The sequence below is a fragment of the Schistocerca serialis genome, chromosome 4 (assembly GCF_023864345.2).
Source record: "Schistocerca serialis cubense isolate TAMUIC-IGC-003099 chromosome 4, iqSchSeri2.2, whole genome shotgun sequence".
In the NCBI taxonomy this organism is placed as follows: domain Eukaryota; kingdom Metazoa; phylum Arthropoda; class Insecta; order Orthoptera; family Acrididae; genus Schistocerca; species Schistocerca serialis.
In genome coordinates this window covers 760836076-760859950 of record NC_064641.1, presented here as the reverse complement: position 1 = coordinate 760859950, position 23875 = coordinate 760836076, and the positions used below count along the sequence as shown (strand labels likewise).

The 23875-nt window shown below is 43.9% G+C and overlaps 1 pseudogene; it reads left to right on the top strand.

The window, feature by feature from the left end:
- Positions 1-20526: 20526 nt before the first annotated feature.
- LOC126476174 (5S ribosomal RNA) lies at positions 20527-20644 on the top strand (annotated as a pseudogene).
- Positions 20645-23875: the final 3231 nt, after the last annotated feature.

Here is a 23875-nt window from a genome sequence, read left to right as displayed (position 1 = left end):
GCCATGCCATTTCCACCTGGCGCCTCAGTTGGACCAGCGTTCGTGCTGGACGTGCAGACCGCGTGAGACGACGCTTCATCCAGTCCCAAACATGCTCAATGGGGGACAGATCCGGAGATCTTGCTGGCCAGGGTAGTTGACTTACACCTTCTAGAGCACGTTGGGTGGCACAGGATACATGCGGACGTGCATTGTCCTGTTGGAACAGCAAGTTCCCTTGCCGGTCTAGGAATGGTAGAACGATGGGATCGATGACGGTTTGGATGTACCGTGCACTATTCAGTGTCCCCTCGACGATCACCAGTGGTGTACGGCCAGTGTAGGAGATCGCTCCCCACACCATGATGCCGGGTGTTGGCCCTGTGTACCTCGGTCGTATGCAGTCCTGACTGTGGCGCTCACCTACACGGCTCCAAACACGTATACGACCATCATTGGCACCAAGGCAGAAGCGACTCTCATCGCTGAAGACGACACTTCTCCATTCGTCCCTCCATTCACGCCTGTCGCGACACCACTGGAGGCGGGCTGTACGATGTTGGGGCGTGAGCGGAAGACGGCCTAACGGTGTGCGGGACCGTAGCCCAGCTTCATGGAGACGGTTGCGAATGGTCCTCGCCGATACCCCAGGAGCAACAGTGTCCCTAATTTGCTGGGAAGTGGCGGTGCGGTCCCCTACGGCACTGCGTAGGATCCTACGGTCTTGGCGTGCATCCGTGCGTCGCTGCGGTCCGGTCCCAGGTCGACGGGCACGTGCACCTTCCGCCGACCACTGGCGACAACATCGATGTACTGTGGAGACCTCACGCCCCACGTGTTGAGCAATTCGGCGGTACGTCCACCCGGCCTCCCGCATGCCCACTATACGCCCTCGCTCAAAGTCCGTCAACTGCACATACGGTTCACGTCCACGCTGTCGCGGCATGCTACCAGTATTAAAGACTGCGATGGAGCTCCATATGCCACGGCAAACTGGCTGACACTGACGGCGGCGGTGCACAAATGCTGCGCAGCTAGCGCCATTCGACGGCCAACACTGCGGTTCCTGGTGTGTCCGCTGTGCCGTGCGTGTGATCATTGCTTGTACAGTCCTCTCGCCGTGTCCGGAACAAGTATGGTGAGTCTGACACACCGGTGTCAATGTGTTCTTTTTTCCATTTCCAGGAGTGTATAAGCGATAAGCCGAGAGGAAACGTGCAGCTCATTTGCAGTTTGATAAAAAATTCTTGAAAATTTCTGGTCGGAGCACAGATGATAGTAAAACTATTTGAAGCACTGGATATTATGTACTGCCTCGATAACTTCAGGTATTTTCTTAATTCATCACAAATTAATGCATGTACGTTTGATAATTTCTAACGGAAACTGTACAGAATCGGAAAAATTCTTTAGTTTCTATATTTAAATCTAGTAATTTGTGAGTTGACATTTACTGAATTTCATCAGAGCAACTGCTTCATATTATTCGACTAGTTCTTCAGTTCAGAGATCCACTGTTATTTACAAAATTGCCACTTCAATTGGTTTTCACGTTCATCTGTTTTCTGACAACATTAGGGTTCACTAAGGAACATTCCATAACATTGTAAAAATGAAAATTCAGAAATATCTGCTGAGAAAGCCGAAAAAGGCCAGTTACACAGTCAGGTTGGTTCACTCATTCTGACCCTACGTAGATAATTTTATAATCTTGTTACATCATTAGTTTCCGTCCGCTGGCTGAGGGCCTTACTCTATGATCTTCTCTAATGTCATCTCATTGTTCAAATTCATGTGATACATAATCTTTGAATTTTTTCGTTCTCTTCCACTATGATGCCAAACGTATTTGTCACTGCTAGTGTGTTCAATTCTTCAGTGTTCTTTCTGTTTACTTCTTTTCAATTTAGCACTGACAAGATCTCCCACTCTTTCATCGTTCAGGATCCTGTTAAATGTTGGTAGCACTTAAGGCACTAAAATTACACGTAATACACTGTTCGCTACGTTAAACAATTCACCATAAAAATTGTTCAAATGGCTCTGAGCACTATGGGACTCAACTTCTGAGGTCATCAGTCCCCTAGACTCAGAACTACTTAAACCTAAGCACATCACAAACAACCATGCCCGAGGCAGGATTCGAACCTGCGACCGTAGCAGCAGCGCGGTTCCGGACTGGAGCGCCTAGAACCGCTCGGCCACCACGGCCAGCAAATTCACAATATGTTAAATTAATTTGAGAATGAAAAAATGCTCTAATTAGGTTGTATTTTTTCTTATCCGTGCAACTGGCCAGTAGCAACCGTGTGTCATTTTCAAGCACATGTTTTAAACCCCACGTGGCATTTCATATTCTAATACATCGCTGTCCACATGTACCAGCGATATATTAGAATGTGAAAGGATGCGAAAATCTTGAAGCACGTGCTTGAAAATCATTCACGGCTGAAATTGGCCTACAGCGTGAAGAAAAATGATAGAGCCTACTTGGACCACGTTTTCATTCGCAAAACACGTTGAGTCTGTGGACATCCACAAAAATAAAAGTAAAAATAAAGAAGGTAGGAGACGAGGTACTGGCAGAAGTAAAGCTGTGAGTACCGGGCGTGAGTCGTGCTTCGGTAGCTCAGTGGTAGAGCACTTGCCCGCGAAAGGCAAAGGTCCCGAGTTCGAGTCTCGGTCGGGCACACAGTTTTAATCTGCCAGGAAGTTTCATAAAGAATTTTAATTTCTACTACTTTTACTTCAACGTAAGCCAATCCAAACGATTTCCAAAACTGTATGGAAACACGCGTTTTGCAATCGCCTTTATATACCATTCTAAATTGGAATGTCCCCCATCACAACAGGATAATTGAATATTCGAGAACATTCTCGAAAGCCCTGAAACTTCCTCGAACATTCTGCAAAATTATGTAACGTTGTGGATCATTCTAGGACATTCTCGAACCTTCTGAAAGATTCTGTGTCATTGTGGAACATTCTACAACATCACCCACATCCTGTAACATTCTACAAGGACCATTTTGAACAGTTTCGGCGCCTTTGCCACTCGATTTCCAGCTGCTTGAATGACTTCCATAGACGTCCAGTGGTTCGATGTTCTGTTTTGAGACGCTTATCTTCGAACCCAACCAAACGAAATACTTCTTCGTGGATTGAGCATGTATGGCTACCATACCAAATAACCACTACTGGGCTGCAGGAGTGGATTGCTGAGTTGTAGTGGCATGCACGGACACACCACGTTACAGTAACTGTATATACAAATTTTTCTATATTAAACATTTCTAGACTATCTTGTTTGTTAAGTGAGCATGTATACTGAATGTATAAGAAGTTCATGCTGGAGCTAAGTAAGTACACTACCTTAAAAATGAATAAAAAGGTTAAATGCTCAGAAGGGGAGGATGAAACGAAGTGAAACTTCACGGTTTGCTTTGATATGTCACGTTATTTGCAGTGAATACGAAATCGAGTCAAATTTACAAAGAACTTGGCAGTGTGGGCCCTCTTATCAGTATTACGTGGCACGCATCTGACTTGGATAGATACACTAAATCGGTTAGGAAGGGTCTCATATGGCTGTCGCATCCTCTCCTAAGGCAAGCTGACTCACAGCTGTTGTAACTGGTCCTTAATATCCAGTATACTGACACAGGGTCGGAGCTAATGTTCGATCTGGTCCCCACACGATAGATATGAGGATATTGCTGAACACTAGCGTACCTCAAAATCACGCTGACAGTTCATTAGAGATATGAGCCATGTCTGGACGAGCGTTGTTCTGTTGAACGATGGCACAATGATACTGCAGAATTAGAGGTAACACTTGAGGATGCAGGATGCCTGTGACATAACCATTTGCTGTCGTAGTTCCCTCAGTCGCTATCGGCCGTGTGCTAATGTCATACTGGGTGGTTTCACACATAATGGTGCCAGGTGAAGCACCGCTGTGCCTCTCCGAAAAAATAGAAGTACGGAACCCAACACCAGAACGCCTTCATAATCGCCGACGCTTGTCGTCTGGGATAGAGAAGAACTGTGAATCATCGCTGAACACAAGACGGCACAATTCGTCAGTAATTCGTACTTCTGGCCATGGCACCACTCCAAACGCAACCGTTTCTGTTGTGGTGATAACGGTAGTCTGCACATGGGACGGTAATGTCCTAGACTGGCTGCTGCTGGTCTTTGGGCAATGGTGTGGGACGATACGTAATGTTACAAGCTCAGCCTTGATAAAAATGGCTCTGAGCAATATGGGACTTATCATCTGACAAGGGGAGGCCGCCAATTGTGAAATTCAGATTCGATTCATACTGCGCATAATAAAAGCTCATGACCAGAGATGTAATGTGGCAAAGCACCAAGATGCACTTCTCAGCCGTTGTCGAGAAAATCGAGAGTTAAAAGAAACCGTTGCGGTGAAATACTCTCTACGATTAACAATTTTCTCCAGCATCGTGGCGCAGCGGTAAGCGCTCGGGTTCATAATCCAAAGGTCGCCGGATCGAATCTAGCGCCAAGCAATTATTTTTTTTTATAATTAGTTTTTTGTAATTCAAATATATATATATATATATATATATATATATATATATATATATATATATATATACTATTAATGATTTGCTTATGCATGTTGGTGAAGGCGGATCGCTCTCCAATTGTACCGCCTCCATTTTTCCCTTTGTTTAACAGGGTGTACTAAAGCTTTCCCGTCCGCACTGATCTTCGACGATGTTATAAGTTGCGCTAGGGACCGCATCTACCTTCTTTCAAAGTTAGCAGACAACTACGCTAGTTATGCGGCGGCTCGTTTCGGCCCATTCAACGTCTGTTCTTCAAGTGTAACGAGCGAGTAACGGAGTTTATATTTCATACCTGCCACAGCAAATTTGTGTTCGTGGGGTCTCTATTCTAATTCGAACGTTTGACTTACGCTATACGTATTCGTTTCGGAATATCGTTTCTACGTCTTCCGTTAACTATACGTGGTTAACATTATGAAGACAATTAATAACATTTGTGAAATACAACGTTGTTTACGGAAAACATAATGATGTTCGAAGTCGCCAGTTTTTCCACGACAAACGACTTTCAACAACTTATTATATGCATAATTGCTGCAACTGATTGCCGGGAATTATATATATATATATATATATATATATATATATTACTTATCCTGTGTTGCCGGAAAATCAAGTTGCGCTAATGTTATTCTTATGGAGATTTCACTGTTGATAACGTTGTTTAATTACAAGAAACAAATACTAAAAAAAAAGGTTGGATGGCGCGAGATTCGATGCGGCGACCTTCGGATTACGAACCCGAGCGCTTACCGCTGCACCACGACGCTATAGAATGTTATTAATCGTAGAGTGTATTTCACCGCAACGGTTTCTTTTAACTGTGGATTTTCTCGACAACGCCTGAGAAGCGCATCTTGGTGCTATGCCACATTACACCTCTGGCCATGAGCTTTTATTATGCGCAGTATGAATCGAATCTGAATTTCACAATTGGCGATCTCCCCTTGTGAGATCATCAGTCCCACTTAAACCTAACTAACCTAAGGCCATCACACACATCTATGCCCGAGGCAGGATTCGAATCTGCGACCGTAGCAGCCGCGTGGTTCTTGATTGAAGCGCCTAGAATCGCTCGGCCACAGCGGCCGGCTGCACAGCTTTGAAGACACTGCGATTTGTCTGGTGCACAGTATGGTGACCCTCTCTTGGGTGATCATACGTTGTCGACTGAAACCTAGACGACGAGTGTACCTTCCGTCACGTTCCCACTCAGTAAGTCACCAGGCTGCTGTCACTTTCGAATGCCCAAAGGATCTGGGTATTGCACGATTCGACGAGCCAGCCTAATAAAAACTGTAAATAAGGCTCTTGTCCTTCATGTGATCACTCAGCGTCTGACTCTCTATATACTACTTTGTCTGGTAGCAACACTAAGCACAAACAACACTAATGTATTCTGGTGGCCATACTGCCAGTCATTGAGAATTGCAGTTCCAATTATTTAAATTCCCGCAGTTGGTTTGTCCACTGAAGAGCCTTAGAAACTGGTATAGTCGCTACTAATGTTGTGTAAAGCTGCCGTGAGCACGCATAAATGCCGGCCGAAGTGGCCGTGCGGTTAAAGGCGCTGCAGTCTGGAACCGCAAGACCGCTACGGTCGCAGGTTCGAATCCTGACTCGGGCATGGATGTTTGTGATGTCCTTAGGTTAGTTAGGTTTAACTAGTTCTAAGTTCTAGGGGACTAATGACCTCAGCAGTTGAGTCCCATAGTGCTCAGAGCCATTTGAACCATTTGAACCACGCATAAATGCCGCAACACGACGTGACATGGACTCCACTAATGCCTGAAGTAGTGCTGGAGGGAACTGACACCTTGAATCCAGCAGAGCTGCCCATAAATCTGTAACAGTACTAGGGGCACGTTGACAGGCATATTAGGAATGCTCAATAATGTGCATGTCTGGGGAGTATGGTGGACAGCGGAAGGGTTTAAACTCGGAAGAGTGTTCCTGGAGCCAACCTGTAGCGTTTCTGGACGCGTGAGCTGTCGAATTGTCCTACTGGAATTGTCCAAAACCGACGGAATTCGCAATTCACATGAATGGATGCAGGTGATCAGACAGAATGCTTGTGTGCGTGTCACCTATCAGAGTCGTATCTAGACGTAGCAGGGGTCCTATATCACTGCAACTGCACACGCCCCACACCATTACAATGCCTCCAGCTGCTTGAACAGTCCCCTTGCTGACATGCAGCGTCCGTGGATTCATGAGGGGCTGGCCGTATTGGCCGAGCGGTTCTAGGCGCTTCAGTCCAGAACCGCGCTGCTGCCTCAGTCGCAGGTTCGAATCCTGCCCCGAGCATGGATCTGTGGGATGTCCTTAGGTTAGTTAGGTTTAAGTAGTTCTATGTCTAGGGGACTGATGACCTCAGGTGTTAAGTCCCATAATGCTTAGAACTATTCGAACAATTCTTTTGATTCATGAGGTTGTCTCCATACCCGTACACATCCAATTTCAAACGAGACTCGTGCGACTAGGCAGCATGTTTCCAGTCATTAACAGTCCAATGTCCCAGGAAAGACGTAAAGCTTTGTGTTGCGCAGTCATCAAGGGCACACAAGTGGGCCTTCGGCTCCAAACGTCCATGTCGATGATGTTTCGTTGAATAGTTCATACGACGACACTTGTTGATTGCCGAGCGTTGATGCCTGAAGCAATTTGTGGAAGGATTGAGCTTCTGTCATGTTGAACGATTCTTTTCAGTCGTCGTTGGTCCCGTTCTTGCAGGATCTTTTTCCGGCCTCAGCGATGTCGGAGATTTGGTGTTTTACCGGATTCCTGATATTCGCGGTACACTTGTGAAATGGTCGTGCGGCGAAATCCCCACTTCATCGCTACTTCGGAGATGCTGTGTCCCATCGCTTGTGTCTCAGACTGTAACACCACGTTCAAATGCGCTTAGATCTTGATAACCTGGCATTGAGCAGCAGTAACCGATCTAACAACTACGCCAGACACTTGTCTTATATAGCGGCGTATTCTTCCTGTTTACATATTTCTGTATTTGAATGCGCATGCCTGTACCAGTTTTTTTGGAGCTTCAGTGTATGTACACAAAAGTTACATTGATGACCTACCACTTCTTCCGGGTGCTCCCTTTTTAGCCAGGTAGTCTATTCATTTTAAGGTGATGTCTAAGTAACTGTAGGAATCCTAAATATACTTTATTTACAAATGTTTAATAAACAATTGTTACACTGTGTAATCAAGAATAAGTGAAACTCAGATAATTTTCATCGACCGAAAAATTCTTCGCCAATTACAGAATAATGAAAAAGTAGACATCATACGGAGGTAACGATGCAAAATATTGTCGCAGGCCCTGCAAATAAGCTAACTCAAGCTACGTAATGTGTAGCAAACACAGAGCCTGGTGCGGCGTTTGATCTGCCGCCAGAGAACGGAGTTCGCTATTAAGCACGCCAGTAGCTGCCCAATTACCTGCACGCACAGTGAATGGCGAGGAACTCCTGTCCACCAGTGCGGCACGAAATCTCGTTTGTAGGCACAGAGAGCCTGTAGGTTACATGCGCGACGTTTATCCAGAACGCACAGGAAAACGAACTTTTAAAGTTTAATTTCCCGAAATGTTCACTAATAGCTTCGTTAGACGCCTAAATATGGCTATCTGACTCACAAAATCTAATTTCACTGTTTGTTTGAAATAATCAATAGTCCTACGTTTTTGGAATCTCTTCAGTACATTTTACACACATAAATATCGTAAATTTTCTAATAAAATACGTTATCTGACTGTACTGCACTATAATAAAGGAAAAGAAGTGGATGTTAATGAACAACCTCAGCCTTTGTATACAACGATAATCATAAAGAGGAAATACTAAAATTAACTATTGTAATTTACTGTCGGTTCTCAAGGCATTCACTGTGTAAATATTCTGACGTGGAACACCGTAGATGCGAAGATATTTACATAATGGTTACGAAGTTTTTCGCGGTGGAGTCCTTGCATAAAAATTTGTTGGTACACTAACCGAGTCAGATTCGGTTAAAATTCAGACCCTCCGATGGTATCCACTGTGATATTCGCCACGATATAAAACCTGACGGTCGCGAGATTGCATGGTTCTCTCTTTTCTCTGGGCATAAAGTCTTGGCCCATTTTTTTTCGTGTATTGAGTACGATAGTAAATACCTCCTAGAAGTGTGTGAACAATATACACAGTTATCAGCAGTTGAGAGAGGACGTCTAGTTGGGCTCAAAGAAGCGAGTTGGAGTAATCACAAATCGCTCGACATTTGAATAGGAGTGATACCACTTTCTGAACATGTTGGCAGAAACGGGTGAACCATGAAGAACATAGTGTCAAGAAGGAAGCAGTCGACCTAGAGAGGCAGCGAACAAGAGGATCGAGCAATCTGCAAAGATGCCCTGAGATCCCTGTAATCATCATTATCATCGATCCGAGGTGCAACTGGTTCTTCAGTGACCTCAAGGAACATTAACAGGTGGCTCACAGAAAGGGGGCTGAACTCTCAGTACCCCTGTTGGCCACTCTACAGCAACAAGCCCGTTTGCAGTGGTATCAGGTACAACTAACGTGGAATCTTATTGACTAGAAAAGAAATGTTTTCAGTAATGAGTCCTGCTGCGAAGTGAGCCCCAGTACCAGCAAAGGTGTATCTGGAGATGATTCGGACAGCAGTGGGATACCAGCTTCAGTACCGCCCACTCTATGCTTCAACACCAACGAGTGGTCATCTGGGCTGCCATTTATTTACACAGAAGGACTCCTTTGGCTATCATCCGCGGTCCCCTTACAGCACAACAGTACGTCGGCGATTGTCTACGTCCCATTTTGTTACACCCCATGACAGGTCATCCTGGGCTTAATTTCAGCAAGTTGATGCCTGCCCACACACAGCGAGAGTTTCTGTTGCTTGCCTTTGAGATTATCAAACCCTACCTTGGCCAGCAAGGCCCGGAACTGTGAATGTTGGAGTATTATGGGCCGGGCCTTTCAACGAGCTCGGGATTTTGAAAATATTACGCTCCAGTTGGACATAATTTGGAACGATATGCCATAGGAGGACATCTGAGGATCGTATCAGTTAGTGTCAAGCCGAATAGCTGCTTTCATAAGAGCCAGATTTGGATCAACTCATTACTGATTTGCTGAAGCTATAACGCTTTTTCTTTTAAAGAAATCATCCAACTTTTCTGAAATGGTTATCATACGTTTGTCTGTACATGTACATTACATCCTCCAGTTTCCGTCCCATTGAGACAATTTCTTCGCGGTGCGTAACTTTTATTGTCTTAGAGTGTATTTTGTAATAATTTTAGTAATCAGATTTGATGGATATATAAATGTGTAGATATGTGAAGAATAGCATCAAAGTACATAATTCCGGTGGAACTTACATAATTTTTTATATGGAAATCCTGTACTATTGGAAATAGCTTTTTGAATATGACGCCATTTTATGCAATTCTGGCGAAGCTTATGTATTTTTTTAACTCCAGACATGTGAGATATTCGGTGCAGTATTTGACAGATTTTTTTTATTTTTTATTTTTTTATACCGTTAGTACAGTGGTGTAAATACTGTAAGAAATGCTTTTGGACGAGGCACGAAACTCAGTTAATCTTTGTACCTTTGTTTATGGTGCAAAATTCAGATTTTTCAGATAACTTTTGAACATGGTACTAATTTATATGACACTCAGATCCGTGAAATAATTATGAACATGGTGCAGAATTCAGATTTTTCGTATACTTTAGAACATGGCTTGAAATTCAAGCCGGCTACGGTGGCAGAACGGTTCTAGGCGCTTCAGACCGGAACCGCGCTGCTGCTACGGTCGCAGGTTCGAATCCTACCTCGGGCATGGATGTGTGTGCTGTCCTTAGGTTAGTTAGGTTTAAGTAGTTCTAAGTGTAGGGGACTGATGACCTCAGATGTTAAGTCCCTTAGTGCATAGAGCCATTTGACCCATTTTTTTTAAAATTCAAGCCCTTTGGATACTTCTGAACATGTTATAAGTTTCGGCTATCTTGAATTTTTTTAATGTTTGCTATTACTGTAATGTCATGCTGTCTGCCCTCTTGGATTGTGCCGTTAATGCTCTGTTCCTGCACCTGGCCAACATCATGTATGCTCTTGGCACTGTACGACCTCCAACTGACAGTTCAGGATCTAAGTGTGCTGGATAGTTGATTGGTATACTACTCATTCGCGACACCTCGTTCCTGCCACTCCTTCGTGCCTCCACATTGACCTGTCTTGTTGCACTGATCACCAAAACGGTTCGGTCGAATGGCACCAAGGTGGCCACAGAGCTTAACGTTAAAGATTTTATCTTATATGTGCCGCCATGACAGGACTTCAGTTGATTGTTGTTAGTTACAAAAATTTACTTTGTTTTATACTGTATCGTTCTAAATTTTAATATCTGAAAATTAACTATATCCAGCTCATCGGGTGCTGACCTGGTTTTTGAATGTGGCATTTTTAATTACGGTACAATCAAACCACGTTTGTTGTGTTGACCTAATGCATGGACGAGTATTTCGAATGTTTCGTGGGAATTATATAACAGTCAAACATTACAGATGCAGGTAATGGTATGAAAAAGAACCCAATCGTTCGAAAGTAATCACCATTAAAAATTGTATGCAACTGTGACGAAAACCTTAATAAACGATAAATAAACTGAGTTGCTGGTCCTTACTCTGACGCTGCACATATCGTGGTAGAGTCTACCGCCTTTATAACCGAGATGTCGTGTGCTACACCAGCTGTCTGGCATGAAATAAATAAAAATAATATCACTTTCTTTTGTAATTGGTGAATGTGGTTCTGAAAAGCCCATTTGAATGAGCATGAAAGGTAACTTGTTTGGACTATTTAATTGATTGAAAATGTTGGCAAAATTAAGTGTACTAACAACATTTATTTTCCCAAACAAGATATAAACTGAAACTTCCTGGCAGATTAAAACTGTGTTCCGGGCCGAGACTCGTACTCGGGACCTTTGCCTTTCGCGGGCAAGTGCTCTACCACTAGCCCGCGAAAGGCAAAGGTTCCGTGATCGAGACTCGGCCCGGAACACAGTTCTAATCTGCCAGGAAGTTTCATGTCAGCGCACACTCCGCTGCAGAGTGAAAATTTACTTCTGGAAACGTCCCCTATGCAGTGGCTAAGCCATGTCTCCGCGATATCCTTTCTTCCCGGAGTGCTAGTTCTACAAGGTATCCAGGAGAGCTTCTGCAAAGTTTGGAAGGTAGGAGACCAGGTACTGGCGGAATTAAAGCTGTGAGGATTTGGCGTGAGTCGTGCTTCGGTAGCTCAGTTGATAGAGCAATTGCCACAAAAGGCAAAGGTCTCGAGTCTCGGCTCGGCAGAAAGTTTTAATCTGCCAGAAAGTTTCATATCAGCGCACACTCCGCTGCAGAGTGAAAATTTCATTCTGAAGATATAAATTATACCAAAAAAGTTATAGATTGAATGCCCTAAGCAACTAACAGGTGATTTAATACTCCAATGGGTGGATCCTGATTGGCAAAGGCCGTTTAACTAGGTGATCAGTGAGTCAAGTACACTGACCCTAAAAATGTGGATAACGCAAGCTGAATTGATCTGAGGCTGAGCAGAATTTGATTGATCAAATCTACTGAAGTTTCTCTACATAAGTGCATCTGAGAGCAAGTGGCAATTGAAATTTGTACGCTCTTATAAGGCCGGAGCGGCTGTTCGTTACCCTGTATACTTTTGCGGCGACGGGACCTGCAGCTGGCGACATGTGTGCGGTGGAGGATGTGACACGTGGAGGTAGCACCTGTGAATTCATCGCGGCCACGAAAGAAATGCAAAAATCTCACGGTCTAGCTATCAGGCAGACAGATCGCAATTTACTCTCTACCAGAGACATGAAAGATTTCAGTGTGTGACACACCCGTTCGCTGATCGTACAAAGGACCAATTTGGCTCGCGTATACAACAGAGCACACAAGGATACCAACGTCATGACTGGTAAACCAAAAACAAATAAGTGTGCACTCGGCAAATGAGTAGTTCGAGGCACAGTAAGAGCTTCACCTCAGATTCCCCAGTCCCCTTGCGAGTGAAGTTAGTCTCAGGACAGGTTCCAAGAACCCACTACACATGCCAGAGCTTCGACCCGAAGTCCCTTACTAGACCAAAGTCCTGCACCCCAGTGCTTCGCACCTCTCCAGAAAAAAAATTTCTTCTTGGAAAGTGCATGAATGACACCGCCTTCCCTCTATATTGAGCCAATCACAAGGCTCTAGAGCAGGGCTTCACAACATACGTGCTCGCGGAGCAAGCTGTGAGCAGCAAGGCGCGAGCACAGAGCAGCGCGAGCACGCTACCCCCACTACTGGACTAGAGCGGAGAGTGGGGAGAGTCACGTGGGGCACACAAGGGCTGCCGCCAGTCAATGTAAATCCGCGGCCACCCGCAGGGATATCACTCACGAATTATTACAAAGGAAACAAATAAAGGAGAATGTACACGTGCGACATAATTTTATTAGCTTGGTTTATGCATCTACATTCGTATTAATTTGTGAACTGTTACACAATAAAAGGTGTCACTGAAGTGTGGGATCCTCGGTTATCTTGTACTTTTTGCCCTTTACAATTGCGTCTATGTTCGAAGTAATGTTCTTGCGCATTGTTGGCGCAGCGTGCAGTTTAAATTTCGATCAGACAATGCGTTTCTCAGGCGCGTCTTGTTACATTTCATTGCAGAGAAGAGTTGTTCGCAAACATACGTGGAACCGAACATTGATATTATTGTAGCCGCCAGTTTGTGCAAACGAGGAAATCTATCCTGAGGGAAGCGTCTGTAGAATTCCAAAATGTTTTTCTTGTTCTGAAATTTGTCTCTGTATTCTCTGTCACACTGCAGGTCAATAATTTCTAATTGCAGCTCAGGACGAATCTCTTCAATATTCGCTGAATATGGAGAGGAGAACAGATCAAAATCACTGTCTAGTGCTGTCAGATCTTGAAAGCGTTGATCAAATTCTTCCTCATAGGCAACTAAACTATGTGAATAACGTTCACAGTCTTTGTGAACATCTTGCATGGATGATAATTTAGGAAAATGAGCTAGATTTCCTGTTTCCAGCTGACTCACCCGAAGTGTCAATTTCATTTTAAAAGCTCGTATTCGATCTATGAAATGAGTAATTAGCAGATCTTTACCTTGTAGTGAAATGTTCAAAGCATTCAGATGGCTAGTTAAATCTGCTAAGGACGCGAGATCACAGTTCCATGAAGGCTCTTTCAATTCAGGAACACACATGTTATTTATTTCCATGAACACATTTATCTCATCTATTAGGGAAAAAAATCGATTTAATAATTAGCCACAACTAAGTCAGCGGACCTCGCTGTAATAGGGCAGGCTACAATACTGGCTTTCTACATCCTCAAGAAAGCTTTTAAATTGCCTGTCTTGTAGCCCATAATTCCTTATACAATTGGTTGCACGAACAACAACACTCATCACATTTTTTAGAGTGATACTCTTTGCACATAAGTTTTCCTGGTGGATAACACACTGAACGCCCTTATTTCATTCGGCACGGTCAGTTTTTGCAATTTCTCCTTCAACAGCGCCACGAAACCTGATTTGTTCCCTGTCATCGCTGGTGCACCGTCTGTAGACACTGAAACTAAAGAATTCCACGACAATCCTATATTTTCAACACTTTCTTCAACACTACTTAAAATATCACCTCCGGTTGTAGAGTTCTTCATGGCTACTACATCGAGGAGTTCCTCCCTCACCTGAAGATCTCTATTAACACCTCTAATAAATATGGCAAGCTGCGCTGTTCCAGTGATATCAACACTTTCGTCCAGAGCTAGAGAATACGCCATAAAATCTTTACAGGTATTTGCAAGCTGGCTCTGGACGTTGTCTGCCATGTCCTGTATGCGACGCATAATGGTCATGTTAGATAATGGCACAATCCGAAAGTGTTCAACTTGAGATGGACACAAATGTTCCGCTGCAACTACCAAACATTCTTTTATTAAATCGCCATCAGTGAAGGGGGCGCAGGGATTTGGCTAAAAGCAAAGCAATTTTGTAGCTCACTCTCAGAGCTGCCTCCAGATCTTCTTCGGATAGCTTCCTTTTAAGTTTAATAACTTCCTGTGCACGATCTGGTCCATCACATTTTCCACTTCCTTAGTCTTTCGCGTGGTACGATATATAATGTCGCTGAAAATTAAATTTCCTAAAAGAATTCAGCGTTTTGTGACATAGTAAACATTTTGCAACACCATCTTTTTCTGTAAGCAGATACAATTCCTCCCAGTGGGAGTTCAACTGCGAAAGCATGGTTGGGGTTACACAACGGCGACTTGACATGATTCTTAACCAGCGAAGTGATTGTTAGAGCTGATCGTAGTACTTTGAACGTTACACAGTCGGCGCGAATTCAATAGGCACTCTGCGGCCCTATTCAAACGTGCGCGCGCATTTCTCCTCCCTCCCCTCCCTCCCTACTCGGCGACCTTGCACCTGCTCGCGAGCACGGGCCTGAGCAGACGCGAGTACTCGCGCTCAAAACCGGCCAGTTGTTAAGCCCTGCTCTAGAGGCACTAAATCTACCTTCCCACACGACAGCACAAACTCATGTCGAACCTGCATCTCTGAAAAAAAAAAAAGAAACCGCTAATTACTGGCTTTTTTAAGTGTTTGCAGAGGGAAAACTGATGATTTTCTCCGAAATCATGTCGCTTCCCACAGCAACAAGCGAACAGATACAATCTCAAAGACCTTTATCTAATTCGCCTGTGCCTTGGAGCTTGTTAGTCCTAGATATGAGATGCAATAAACGTTTCTCTGATGCCAGAGTTTTCCTATACAACAGAGGCGGCCGAGGGAAGCTGTTCATTGGTCTACTTGCATTATTGGCGAACACAAAAACAGGTGAATTTTTATTACGCACGGCTCAGTACACATTGCCTGGTTTCCGACTCCACTGGGTAGACAAGTTCCTTTAGACCGTCGCCCCTGCCCAACATTCTGTTGGCGCAACGGCAGGTATCGCGGCGTTGTTCTGCTGCAGCCCTGTCTTGATGAGGGGCTGCCCTGTATGGCTGTGGGCCTGTCTGGAAAAATTTACTAAGGGATGGACTCGCCGCCAATTGATTTCAACTCCCAACAAGCCGTCTCTAAGAGCTAAGAATCATAAAAGTGTCTCATGCTTTTACCCCTACCAAGCTCCATCAACGTCTGCTCAGGCCATTAACTTTCTGGAGTCACTCAAGGTGCGTCTGGATTTAACAGACCTATAATAATTTTCCATACGCGAAAAATAGGCGAGGGAGTAACTTGTCCTCTCTCAAGCACATCTGTCGAAGATCATCTCTTTCATGATAGTAGATTTGTTTTAGGGTTTATACGAAGGCAAGCTTATTTGAAGTGTTTATGGTCATTAATTTTTGAAGTTTATTTACGCTATGTGATAAATAGTATACGGACACCTGGCTGAAAATGACTTACAAGTTTGTGGCGCCCTCCATCGGTAATACTAGAGTTCAATATGGTATTGGTTCACCCTTTGCCATGATAACAGCTTCCACTCTCGCAGGCGTACATTCAGTCAGGTGCTGAAATGTTTCTTGGGGAGTGGCAGCCCATTCTTCGCAGTGTGCTGTCAGTCGGTGAGGCACAAAATCGGCATTCCAAAACACCCCGAAGGTGTTCTATAGTTTTTAGGTCAGGATTCTGTGCAGGCCAATCCATTACAGGGACGTTATTGTCGTATAACCACTCCGCCAAAAGCTGTGCATTATGAACATTTGCTCGATTGTGTAGAAATATGCAGTTTCTATCCCCGAATTTCTCTTCAACAGTGGGAAGCAAGAAGGTGCTTAAAACATCAATGTTGGCCTTTGCTGTGAATGTGCCACGCAAAACAACAAAGGGTGCAAGCTCCCTCCATGAAAAACACGACCACACCATAACATCACCGCCTTCGAATTTGACTGTTAGCACTACACACGCTGGCAGATGACGTTCACCGCGCATTCGCCATACCCACACCCTGCCATCGCATCGCCACATTGTATACCGTCATTCGTCACTCCACACAACGGTTTTCCTCTGTGCAATCGTCCAATGTTTACACTCCTTACACCAAGCGATACGTCTTTGGCATTTACTGGGGTGATGTGTGGCTTATGAGCAGCCGCTCGACCATGAAATCCAAGTTTTCTCACCTCCCGCCTAACTGTCATAGTACTTGGAGTGGATCCTTATGCAGTTCGGAATTCCAGTGTGATGATCTGGATAGATGTCTGCCTATTACACATTACGACCCTCTTCAACCATCGGCGGTCTCTGACAGTCAACAGACAAGGTCGGCCTGTACGATTTTGTGCTGCACGTGCCCCTTCACTTTTCACTTCACTGTAATATGAGAAACAATGGTCGTAGGGATGTTTAGGAGTGAGGAAATCTCTTGTACAGACGTATGACACAAGTGACAGCCAATGACCACGTTCGAAAAGTCCGTGAGTTCCGTGGAGCGCTCCATTCTTCTCTCTCACGACGTCTTATGACTACTGAGATCGCTGATATGGGGTACCTCGCAGTAGGTGGCAGCACAATGTACCCAATATGAAAAATGTACGTTTTCGGGGGTGTTCGAATACTTCTTATCACATAGTGTAGATTTGATCGAAGCTTATGGCATGGGCACCAGAAAACAGTTTACAGTCACGTTTCTCACGAATGCTCACTCCACAAATATGCAATTCACACCTCTACTCGCGGCTAATGGGGCGAGCAACGACTCGATGGCTTCATGAGCCGATCTCTCAGAATAACTGCCTACACTTTTTGTTCTGCAGGTACCGAAAAGCTCTGCCTATTACCTCCCCGTCTCCGAGAACCCTGCGATCTTCGGCCCCGGGGTTATAGCTAATGTTAAGATTTGATACGTAGTAGTGCTATCGCTATCGGTATTCTTACATTACTCGTGCCCAGTCAAAACCTCATGTCTGACTCATCCATCTGATACGTGACACGGTGCTTTTTGATATATCTTGTACTGCCATGTTTGCTGCTTCCTTTAATTGCTGAGCTTGTGGAACGTTTGGTTTGTGACAGCTGAGGAATAGTGTTTTATTTGCTTCTGTTGTCGGTGTACATGTTGATGCACGAAAATGCACTGCAACGGCAGGAACACTAACTTCCGTCAATCTGCTTTAAGAATTAGTTTCGCCGAGTACAACCAAATGAAGAAAATGCAATGCCACATTATTTTGTGACATCATTTGACATTTATTCCCACTGTAGGTTATTACTTTTTGGTCAGTTCTTAGTTCATCTAGCAGCTGACGTTGCATGTTACTGTTTAGATCTCCAGCAGCCAGATTCCATGACGATTCGACCGGTAATTGCCAGTGGTTACTCACTGAAACCAGTTACGATTATGTATTTTAGCACGAAAGCTGTTGATAGCGACTTGTGGCATACAAAACTTAAATTTAAAGACATATCGACACCTACCATGAATAAAAATAGGAATTCTGTGAGCTGTGTAATCACCAACAAGGAATAACTTACAGAGTGTGGAGCACACAAGAAACATGAGCTACAGTGGGAATATCAAAGCCAGTAGAGGCGGGAGAATGTGATTGCAAGACCAAGTGCTGGAGATGGTGACGGGAAGTCAGCAGCTTCCAGCAAATTTCATGGTTCCACTATCAAACCAATTATAGACAGGGTGTTGTTATTCTTATTGTTATTGTTGTCGTTGTGATCTTCAGTCCGCAGACTCTTCTCGCTACTCTATCTCGCGCAAAACCTATTCACCTCCGAATAACTACTGCACCCTACACCCTTCTGAACCTGCTTACTGCATTCATGTCTTGGCCTCTCTCTTCGACTTTTACTCCCGACACTTGCCTCCAGTTCTAAATTAGTGATCGCTCGATGTCGCAAATGTGTCCTGTCAACCGATCCCTTCTTTCAGTCACGTTGTGCTACAAATTATATTTCTCTCGAATTTTGCTCAGAATCTCCTCGTTAGTTACGCAATCTACCCATCTAATCTTCAACATCCTTCTGTAGGCCAATCTCTTCTTGTCTAATCTGTTTATCATCATTGTTTCACTTCCATAAATGACTACAGTCCATACAGATGCATTCAAAAATGCTTCCTAATACTCTAATCTATGTTCGATGTTAACAAATTTCTGTGCTTCAGAAACACTTTATCCCATTGGCAATCTACGTTATATTATCCTCTCTATTTCGGCCATCATCAGTTGTTTTTCTGTGCAAATAGTAAAACCCATTTAATACTGTTAGTGTCTCGTTTTCTAATCTAATTCCCTTAATATCGCCTGATTTAATTCTACTCCATTCCATTATCCTTGTTCTGCTTTTGTGTTATTCATCTCATATCCGGCTTTCAAGAAACTGTCCATTTTGTTCAATTGTTCTTCCACGTCCTTTGATGCCTCTGACAGAATCACATAATCATTGGCAAGTCTCAGTTTTTTTCCCTCCCCCCTGAACTTTGATTATCGGCATAGAAACATTTAAGGTTTGCCAAAGTAGCGGAGTACGGACAATACGCAATTTTCGTAACGAATGAATGAGACGTTCTTCCATCAAAACGGCGGCGTATATTTTTGCAGCCCTCAGAACATATACTCAAAATCAAAGCAGTATTCTCCTGATTTACTTTCAATAGGCGATATGGTGTCGCTCTGTTCAGTTTCTGTACATACACAGTGAACTCTACGTCCCGAACACTATTAGAGAGTCCTAAACAACGTTACCTCCTATATTACTGAGATGTGAGCTACCCTGCTCCAGTCGCCTACTTGGGGCTCCGTGTTCCGTCATTTTCTTTTTATGATAACCTTTAGCGACGTTCAAACGAGTGTCCTACACCACCAACACGCGTTTCGCCACAGAATGCTTCCTTTAGAAGAGACCCCCCTTTCAACTCACCCATTTCGTTTGAGGCAAACAGTCTGGACAGCTCCTCGCTTACGATACTCATTAAAATGACCCGACGTCGTTCTATAAGCGGAACACATTTTGTGGTAGAAACACACTGTATGAATTAGAAGCAATTAACTGGAGCATTCGCAGTAATTACAGCCAAGGTGGTAAACAGAAGGAAGCTCTGCGGAATAAAATTCAGGTCTTGTGTATTTATTTCTTCTTTCAATTTGGATATGAAAATTCTTCTCACAGATACCTCATCTACCGTTCCGTTCCTGCCTCCTCCTTTCGTCCCTCCCACATTCCACTCTCCGCGCTCTCTCTCTTTTCCCCTGTCGCTCATCATCTCATGCTGTATGGCAGTTTCAGCCAGAAGTGCACCTCCACTATATTCTGTTTAACACGGTCATGCTTGGGCACTGTAAGCTAAAGACTCGGTGCACAAAGAAAACTCGTTTATGTCGACGTTTCTCACTATATCGCTCTAGAAATTCTTCAAAGGCGGGACTTTTTAAGTGTAGTGCACCTTAGAGACGTTGCTTGTCAACTCTTCACTATTTCAGACCAATTAGGTCTCGCACCTACTGAATAACGCGCGGTAGAATCTAAGTGTTAAAAGCTATAGGCAATCAGGGGAAACCATGTTTAACAGATATGAAGAAAACATTGGCTCTTTGACTATTTTTGTAAAACTATTACAAACTAAGGACTGCATTATCCTTAATTAAAAACCACATAGTGCTTATTAGCCCTTCATAGTCGTTGAATTCGTTGTCAGAGTATCTTCCAGTGCCCAAGCGGTTTGGTATGAACCGATCTAAACCATTACTAGCTGCCAAGGAACGGCTGTGTAAGAACCATGCACAAACGTTTCTAATTTCGTATTTTGTTAATTCTATAATATACTGTGAAATGGTTTAATTATAGTTGATTCATTATTTTAAGTATACCTTTTGTTAGATTTAGCAACGGCCATGCCGCAATGGATACACCGGTTCCCGTGAGACCACCAAAGTTAAGCGCTGTCGGGCGTGGTCGGCACTTGGATGGGTGACCATCCAGGCCACCATGTGCTGTTGCCATTTTTGGGGGTGCACTCAGCCTCGTGAGCTACTCGACCGAATAGTAGCGGCTTCGGTCAAGAATACCATCGTAACGACCGGGAGAGCGGTGTGCTGACCCCACGCCCATCCTTCCGCATCCTCCACTGAGGATGACACGGCGGTCGGATGGTCCCGGTAGGCCACTCGTGGCCTGAAGACGGAGTGCTTTTATTAGATTTAAGCAAACTGGTCATAGATCATACAATCAGGTTTAAACTTAGGCTAAGTGAAATCAGTTTCCTTTTATCATTCATATGTGAGCAATTAAGAAAGATTCGCAATAAATTGTGTACAATGACAACACGAAAAGCTCTAGGGCTAGCAGCAATGGTGTTGATACCGATGAAAGTTGGTTTCTCTTTCTTTGTTGCGCAACAAGTGTCGACATAAGTGTGAACTTTGGCTTAATTTTTCTTTCTCTGCAGTTTCAAGTTGTCATGTTGCGAGTATCCTATTCGAAATTTAATCTGAAATGCTATGAAATCTTCAACATCTACAGTTGGACAAAGTTTATAGGTGGTCTTCTCCTTCATCCTCAATAATAGCCGGCCAGAGTGGCCGAGAGGTTCTAGGCGCTACAGTCTGGAACCGCGCCACCGCCACGGTCGCAGGTTCGAATCCTGCCTCGAGCATGGATGTGTGTGATGTCCTTAGGTTTAAGTAGTTCTAAGTTCTAGGGGACTGATGACCTCAGCAGTTAAGTCCCGCAGTGCTCAGAGCCATTTGAACCATTTGAACCTCAATAATAGGAAAGACTGTGGTAGCACCCAAAAATGGTACTACTGTAGAAAAAAGCGGACAAATGGAAGCAATCGAGGAACAGCAGAATCTGGCATTACACGATCAGTGATTGACCGTGTGAAACAGCTGAAACCATAGGCATATCAACACAAAGAGAGTAAAATACATATTACATGAAGAAATAGGTTCAAATGGCTCTGAGCACTATGCGACTTAACTTCTGAGGTCATCAGTCGCCTAGAACTTAGAACTAATTAAACCTAACTACCCTAAGGACATCACACACATCCATGCCCGAGGCAGGATTCGAACCTGCGACCGGTGAAGAAATAGGCATAAGGAAACTTCGCGCAAGACGGGCCACACATTGAATGAATACTGTTTATCAAATACAAAGAAGAATGTTCTGATCTCTCAGAAAAGAATCCAAAAGATTTTGGGTGCCAATTCATTACAGTGGCTGAGAGAAGGGTCCAGTATTTCATGCGAGAAATATATGAAAACAAAAAGCATTCAATGTGCATCATTTGCCAGTTGCGGTGTAGTTACTGCTATCTGTGATGCCAAATCTAATCTCTGGTGGTATTCGACCAGGAAATGTAATAGCTGTGGAGTAGTGCGAAATCTTTTGAACGAACTCAAGGGAAAGGTACACGAGGAAGAACCAGACTTTCCCAATAAGCACGATACTCTGGGCGCAATGCATCTGTTCTCAAGATATTCGTTTTTAGATGATTGTGTTGAGGGAATCGAAGCACTAATTCTTCACACAGTCACAATATTAATGTGATTTGACCCCAACTGACTTACAGCCTTTCTCAGGCATGTAGAGCTCTAAGTCCGATTTACGCTTTTAGTCCAAAGACAAGAATACGGCAACCGTGGATGGATACCTCATAGAGCATTCCGAACCAAAGTTGAGATGGAATCTGCCCAATGAAAATACGTTCGACAAAGTGTATTGACCTGAAAGAAGACTGCTCTGAATTTTATTTACTTCAACTGATAATGTTTTATTATCATGCTAAAGCTGTTCACATTATTGCACCTGATATTGCTCGTTTAAAATCGTACAAAAAATTCTTGAAGTAACCTACAGGAAAGAAGAGAATAGCAGTCAATACTGAACGTTCAAACTTTTCGTTGCATTTATCTTCATCATGTGCATTACCCGCGAAGGTGTAACTTTTCTTCTGCTTTGGCTCTTGAAAAATTATATTGCCATGTTATTCCTTTTTCCGGTCAATGGTGTCAGCATTAAGACAATATATCGCTATTGCTCGCGTTTTTTTCACATAACACATCCGCGTAGAAATTCTAGAAGTTGAAAGCGACTTCACTTGATTCCCTTTCATTCGCTCGTTAAGACACGCCATTCCAGCTAATTAATCTGACAGACAGTGGTAAAGAAGACTTTTCTCACAACGTAATATTCTTTTAGGTAAATCGAATGAACACTGCTTTATTAATTAAATATTGAAACATTGTTCGATAAAAAAAAAGGACAACAATGTAGTGTTCACTGAAGCAAGAGTACTTCGATTTCTGTATTAAAACCTGTGGATGCAACAGCCCACATATCCACCTCGTGGTAAAATGTTCGTTAAGTATGGTAGGCAATATCATGAGTGGATTGCGTTGCTAGAGGCATTATGCAGGATTTTTAAAATAAATACACGGAACGGCCAAAGAAACTGGTATACCTGACTAATATCATGAAGGAACCCAGCAAGCACGCAGAAGTGCAGCAACACGACGTAGCATGGACTCGACTAAGGTCTGAAGTTGTGCTCGAGGGAACTGATGTCATGAATCCTGCTGGGCTGTGTACAAATCCGTAAGAGTATGTGCGGATGAGGATGTCTTCTGAACAGCAAATTGCAAATCATCCCAGATATGCTCAATATTGTTCATGTCTGGGGAGTGTGGCGGCCATCGGAAGTGTTTAAACGCAGAAGAGTGTTCCTCGAGCCACTCTGTAGCAATTATGGACGTGTGGGGTGTCGCATTGCCTTGCTGAAATGGTCAAAGTCTGTCGGAATTCAGAGTGATTGCAGGTGATCAGACAGGATGCTTACGTACGTGTCCCCTGTTAGGGTAGTGTCTAAACGTGTCAGGGGTCCCACATCACTCCAACTGCACACGCCCCACACCATTACAGAGCCTCCACCAGCTTGAACAATCCTCTGCTGACATGTAGGGTCCATGGATTCATGACGTTGTCTCCATGCCCGTACACGTCCCTCCGCTCGATACAATTTGAAACGCGACTCGTCTGACCAGGCAACATTTTTCTAACTGTGCAATGTCGGTTTTAATGGGTCCGATGTGGCGTAAAGCTTTATGTCGTTCAGTCATCAAGGATACACGAGTGTCCTTCAGCTCCGAAAGCCGATATGGATAATGTTTCGTTGAATGTTTAGCATTGAAAGCCGCAGCGATTTGCGGAAGGGTTGTACTTATGCTACG